Below are 6,750 nucleotides of genomic sequence, written 5' to 3'. Positions count from 1 at the left end.
CGCCCCTTCCTAGCTTCCCCTCACTCCTGCCTTCTCTCTCTCTCTTCACGCTCTCTCCTCTCCTCCTTTCTCTCCCTCCCTCCCTCCTCTCTCAACCCCCCCTTCATACCCTCATCAGCAAAGCAATGGGTTGTATTTGCTCGAAATAAATAATGAAAATTATTTCAACAAAATTTTTCATTTGTCTTCTCCATATTCTCAAAATAAAGCTTTGTTGAAAATTTGATGACGAGATCTCAAAAAAAATAAAAAGTTACAGCCCAGACACACACAGAAGTGATTCCAAAATGCGTGGGGGACGGGCGATTCACATTCTCGACTTAACATGATGCATTAAAACGTTAAACACAGGGTAGGATCAGAATATTAAAAAATCCAAACAGCATCACATGATTTAGATTTTTCTCTGAATTTGTTCAGAAAATCAAAGCTAACTTTATAACAACTCAGGTACTGTATACACAATACACATTACACATGCAGTATATGTGAAGTATTAGATGTACAAAAAAGGGGTTTTTGTGCCAATGAGTTATCCTAAAATCAAAAACATTCCTTTCATTGGTCGAGCTCAACTACAGAAAGCAGTTCATTGTTGCCTTTGACAAAAAGAAGAAAGCTCACTTTCAACTTCAGCAAAAAGATGAAAAACTATTAACACAGAAATAAAGATCAATACTCAGGCCAATTGGTGTCACCACAGTAATTTAGTTGTCAATTGCAGAAGGAAAATCTCTTTGTGCAATTGATCCGTATTACGCCCTTATCGAAGGAGAATTTTTTTTCATTCCCTTCCAAATTTCTCACATCGGTGTGACAAGGTACTTAACCGAGGGTTGTCAAGTGCATGGCCTCTGGCGCTGCTACCGGAGTGTGGATAAGCCTTTTTGGATGCAATAACATATGGGCTAAGGTTTCGAATGACCCTTGGACTGAATTGCTCACTGAGCTCACTTTCCTGCAGCACTCCATCACTTGCACTGCTTACCGGTATAAAGATTCCATCACGGGCCGTGGAGTCTCAACCAGCTGCCACCGTTCCTTTCACATGTCATACTTCTTGCTGCGAACCTTCAAATAACATTCATGGCCAGTGATAAAATTTTCACCATTATTGCTCTTGGCAAAGGGAAGGCCTCAGATGAGTGATTCTTTGAGTTTTTGGAAACGAAACAGCATTGGCTTTCAGGAGGACTCTCTATATTGGAAGATGTCCTTCACAACATCCGCAGCCCAAGCAATTAAACCGCAAAACCATCCCTTTTACTTACATTTCCATTGACAAGACAAATTAAAGGAATTTCCTTCAAACCTTTTGAGAAGGATATGTGAGCTTCATGATTAATTCACTCAACAGTGACGTTTGACCCATATCTGGTGCATGGCAAATGTGACATGAATTGTCCTTTTAAACAATCTTGTTTTGTGGGCAATTTATGTAACTCGATGAACTATTGTACCAGGAAATGCAGAAAGCAGAGAGGGATATTCGGCCCGCAGTGTCCCTGTCACATCCTGTTTCAAGGATCCGTCAACACAATTAGTGCAGTCTTTAAGTGAAGTATACTGTGACGATTTGTTCACCGGGTCCATTTGTAGGTTGGTTTATGACTGTTTATGGTATTTTCCTTGTCCTTTTTGAAGTATTCTACTTTATCTTGATGGTGATTTCCGACTCTCCTTCTGCCTACAGATTTTAGGGATGTTTATTCTCTCTCATAGCATCACTCTGCTTTGAATTGTTACCTCCGCCACCGAAGGTGAAGGCGGTTATGTTTTCACTCCTTTCTGTCTGTCTGTCTGTTTGTTTGTTTGCAGGATAACTCAAACAGTTATGGACGGATTCGGACGAAACTTGATGGACATGTTGGGTGTGTGACAAGGACGAATTGATTCGATTTTGGTGAATATCCAAATCCAGATCTGGATACGATAAAAAAATTTTTTAAGTGATTCGTCATCATTGAGAGATGGGACCAAAAACGATGTAGCACTGTATAGCATGACATTTCAAAAATGTATTGGGCCTAATATGTTCTCGTGGATCAGGCATTACGTGGCAGAGGTATGTGCTCTACCGAGTGCCCTTCTGGTTTAATCTGGGTTTGAGTCCCACAAGAATAGGATCAAACTACAAATGCTTGGCCTCGTTGGCCTTTGTTTGATATTACACAGAAACTCATAACGTTTCCTTTATTTTCAGATCTGGTGGTTTAATTCTCCCTCTTATTGGCCGAAGTCGTGCGAGCCGTCCTGAATGAAAAATTTCCAGGTCACTGGATTGGCCGAGACGGCCCAACTGTCAGGCCCCCATACCACCAGACAGAATCCCCCTTGATTTTTTTCTGTGGGGTTTGTCAAAAAATATTGCCTACAACAGACAGGTGGCAAACCTGCAGGAACTTCGTTCTCGGATCACAGCTGCATGCACACTGGTGGATGCAAACATACTGAGCTGAACATGGTAAGAACTCGTGTACCGCCTTGATGTCCTGTGCGTGACAAACGGAGCTCACATTGAAGTGTATTGATGGTATGCACAAAACTTTATGAGTTTCTTTGTCATATAAACTAAAAAGAGCATCGTTGTGTCATTTGTGGTTCTAAATACATTAACAACCAAATTTGTCCGGATCTTTTTGGAACACCCTGTACTTTCAGAAGAGCAATAAAGAAGTTCTGTAAAACATCCTTTCACTCTCTTCCTTCATTCCTCTCTTCCATAGATTATGCTGAAGACAGTGAGAAGATGTTGATCCAGAATTTTACAATGTGGGGTGGGAAGTGGATTTGTTTGGCTGGGTTGCCTGTGTGTAGGTAGGGTGGTGGAGATGACGACGTGTGATTCCAATCATGGCCCATACACAGAGGAAGATACGTGGAACTCTCATCCCCTCCCCCCCCCAATCATCGCATTGCCTGCAAGCTTGTAGATTCTGATTGGCTGTGTAAAACCGCCAAGCGAGAAAGCAATTTCCCTACATCCACCTGATAGTATGGTATATTCATTGACACGCAGCACGGCAAAGTTAAACTAATACAATAGTCATTGGTGTGTGAAATATCAATTCTGATGTTATGCGAATGAAGTGGATACACTGCAAAAAATTATAGTGTCGAAACACCCCTGATTGTGCATTAATTTGTCAATGATGTCTCATTACTATAATTAGTTTATAACACAGAAATGACACGTATCATTGGGGATTGTGTTCGAGACCCTCTCCTCCCTCTTAGTCATGTTTCTTCATCCCCCTTCTTGTGGTGAACTGTTCTTGTTTGCCCACTTCTACACCATGACAGTGCACTGCCTCCTCCCCTCCATTTTCATCTCATTCTTCCATGTCCCTATATTTTGTAAAGAAGACAAAAAACAGTCGAGGAGGGTCACCACTACATTCGACCAAGAAAATGATTCACGATTTTGTCCAGAGTATTGGTACAGAGACCCCAAGTCATCCGCAACGGTCACATTGCAAACGCTCACTCCACAAAGCAAGGTATGCTCGATGATGCATCTCCCCCTAATAACACTACACAAGGTATCAGTCAGTGTTCACTGCTCTGATTTCACCTAAATGCAATGCAAGATCAGTTTAATGTGTATCACACAAGATATCGATGTTTAAATTGGATTTGTGAGAGACATAATAATCATAGTCCTCTTACAATTCTGTCAAGAACGTGACCAGATATCCAACATTTGATATCTTCCCTTGGAGTACTTTAAGTTATTTAGGAAATGCTCTTGTGTTTAAGATCGTGATCTTTTGCTCTTCAACAATGTAAATGCCATTATGTAAGACCAAAACTGCAGTTCTGTGACGTCAGACACATAGCTTTAGATCAGAGAACCAAAAATAAGGTCACGTGAAAGTTCCTGAAAAATACCTGTACAATACATTGGAAGTTTAACAGTGGATTTAATCAAGAGAATGCTGATCGAAGTATGCTAACCACTGTGGGAAGCAAGGAGAAGCTGTGGCACTAGGAAGCTCAAATATGAATGGAAACCCAGATGTATTGTTCATTTGTTTTCCAAAGAAATTCGGAAAAGAAAGGCAAATGGGTTGCCATGATGAACAGAAAGAACTGAACCCTGATTGACCAAGGTCTGAGCTTGACCGTCAATACGGCAGCTTACACAAAGGTCACGTGTTCTCATGGCATAGAAGCACAAGGCTCATTTGAGGGTGAAATTCAAACATACGTTTATTTCCAAGCAAAGCATCACATTGGGGTTAGAGGCTTACTCCCTTGCGTTCTGTGATGTATTAAATGAAACAGAACACATCTCGACATTATCACAAGGCATGAATACAGCCAAAGTGACAATAAGGCATCAGGGAAAGGCTTTTTTGCATGAAATGTGCCCTGTTTTCTCCAATTATCTCCACCACCAGTGCCTTTCTGCGTGGAACGGAGGTTCCGCACATTCATTTATTAGCATCCAGTTTGGGGGATTGTGCAGCTTTCAAGAAATAAATTGAGTTTGGCAGCTGTGGCAATGGGTTCCACATTTAGAAAAAAGATTAATATTAATATTCGATCCACAATGGACGATTAGGGCCTGTGAACTGAAAAACGTGTGTCGACAGGCATTAACATAATGATGTCGTCCTCAACACTCGTTTCCCAGGGTGCATGCCTCTGAAAATGTTGGCATCTTGTAATTTAATTTCACTCTGAAAAGCCCCATATTGATTTACATGATTATATAAATGGCCTCGATTGTGTGATGGACAATGTGCTTGGCCTCCAATGATTGTTCAAAGTAATTTTCCTTTCAAATGAAGACCTTTATCGAACTCTCGGTGACTCCCAGGAGTTTAAGGCCAAAAAATCTCAACAATTGGACTGTTCGTTCGAAGTACAGCACCGACACATTAATTTGGTACCAATTACATTGTTGTTGTTTTTTAAAGAATTAAATAATCTCAGTACTATGGCTTTGAAAAGCCACAGTTCTCATTTAAAACTTTCAAGGGGCCGAGCGAGTCCATATTCATTTAGGTAACTCGCTGAAATGCCAACGGGTCCCCGTAAATACCATAAATATTCACTTTCAGCTCATATAACCATGTTCTGTGATCGTTGCATTATTTAATTAGTTTATAATTAAATTATTTTGTGTGCACATATATCTTTACACTTGAATTCTAGCTTAAGTTTCCTATCCACTTCTGGGGTAGCACTCACACAACCAGGGGGTGCTATTTCAGCTGCATACATACATACCCACATATGCGGTAGCTGCATTATAGTAAACTTGCTGAGTGCCCACCCTACGTGCGATCTTGTTCCAAGCATGCCACATGTTATTCTGACACATAGCATTATTTGGGTGGTGTATAGGCAAGTGGCAGGTCCGTATTGGAAAAATAAAGAACTTGGGTTACGTGCATGAAGCAAAAAAATATCTCCTGCTTATAATTCAAAACACCTCACTGTACTGGAACACGTGGCAACAGGAATACTGTCTTGTAAATGGTGGAAACTTGTAATACCCTCCTCCACCTGGAGGTGGTGCTGCACGATACCATTTACATAAAGAATTTGTGTCCCCCCTCTCCCCCTCACCCCCCCCCCCAACCCAAGACCACCAGTAAAGATAAAAACACCCCCACACATTAACTGGGGTCATGCTGATCCTCTGTAGCAAGTCCGGATGTAATTGGGCCTGAACTGAAGGAGGAGTAACGCGACAAACAAACCCACAAACAAACAAACACCAGTCCATGAATTATAGTAAGGATTCTCAAAGGTCTAACAGGGCCTACAGGGTCTGAAAAAGTCCAAAGGGTCTAAAAATGTCTAAAATGGTCTAAGGGGTCTTGTTTATCAATCTCTGGTTCTTGGTTTCCAGGTTCATTGTTCATGTCTGAGCTCTTTCTGCAACATATTTCACCAGCGTATTTCTTCGTGTCCCTTCACTTCAGTGGAACTCATTTGTTATCTGTTCTGCAAAACAACTGTTGATTCATGGTTTGATGGGTCCATGATATCGTGAGTCAATGCCAAGAAAGGTCGATCATTTCAATCATTGATAACAACGATCTTCTATCCTCCGTCTTCATCAGTATTTCTTTCACTTGTTTCCTCTATTTTGTTGTTCTTTTGCAAAATCACATCTCTGTTGCTTCAATTCCACCCTTTGCCGTGGTGTTGAAGGTCCATGCCTCCGTCCTGCACACCATTATGGGGAAGCTAAATGATCACCCCTTGCAAAAAGTTTGAAACATAAATCTTCTCTTCGCCGTCATGACAGCTTAAAACTCTCAAGAGCTTCTCGCCTCAACTAAATAATATACAATTGACATGTTCAAGAAGATTTACACAACTCTACGAGGACAAGTGATTTCTCACCTTTATTCCTTCCATCCCATATATGAGTCTGAATAAGCAAAGTTTTGGCACAGACATTTGATTAGCCAAAATCAAAACTTTATCAGGAAGCAATTTATTATCATTAGGCCTACATATAAATAATGGCTGCTGTCACATACCCACCACAGGCATGCAACTCATTTGTGAATCTGCATGGATTATATTGATCCAAATAAAAAGGCCACCATGTTGTTGTATAACTAGTGTGATAACATTTAAACCCATTAAGTGTTTTAGCATTCAAGTATTTTCCAACCTATTTGTTTGTATAATTCCAGACAAGACAAACCAGAACACATATTCTTAACTTAATAACTCCCAGTGCAAGACTTCAACCTACATGAAAAGCCTTGCTATTCACCA

The 6,750-nt window shown here is 40.7% G+C and overlaps 1 long non-coding RNA gene across 1 annotated transcript in view; it reads right to left on the bottom strand.

Moving 5' to 3' along the window:
• Positions 1-5,627: 5,627 nt before the first annotated feature.
• The window catches only part of LOC147017227 (uncharacterized), a 100,036-nt gene continuing 98,913 nt past the window's right edge, over positions 5,628-6,750 (bottom strand). Inside the window, exon 6 of the long non-coding RNA XR_015049405.1 lies at positions 5,628-6,186. This is a non-coding gene — a long non-coding RNA (uncharacterized LOC147017227). The remainder of the gene's footprint in view (positions 6,187-6,750) is intronic.

Source organism: Eptatretus burgeri, chromosome 11 (assembly GCF_056783735.1).
Source record: "Eptatretus burgeri isolate ZD-2024b chromosome 11, Ebu_testis_v1, whole genome shotgun sequence".
Classification (NCBI taxonomy): Eukaryota; Metazoa; Chordata; class Myxini; order Myxiniformes; family Myxinidae; genus Eptatretus; species Eptatretus burgeri.
The sequence above is the reverse complement of the archived record's forward strand: the minus strand, read 5'-3'. Positions and strand labels throughout refer to the sequence as shown.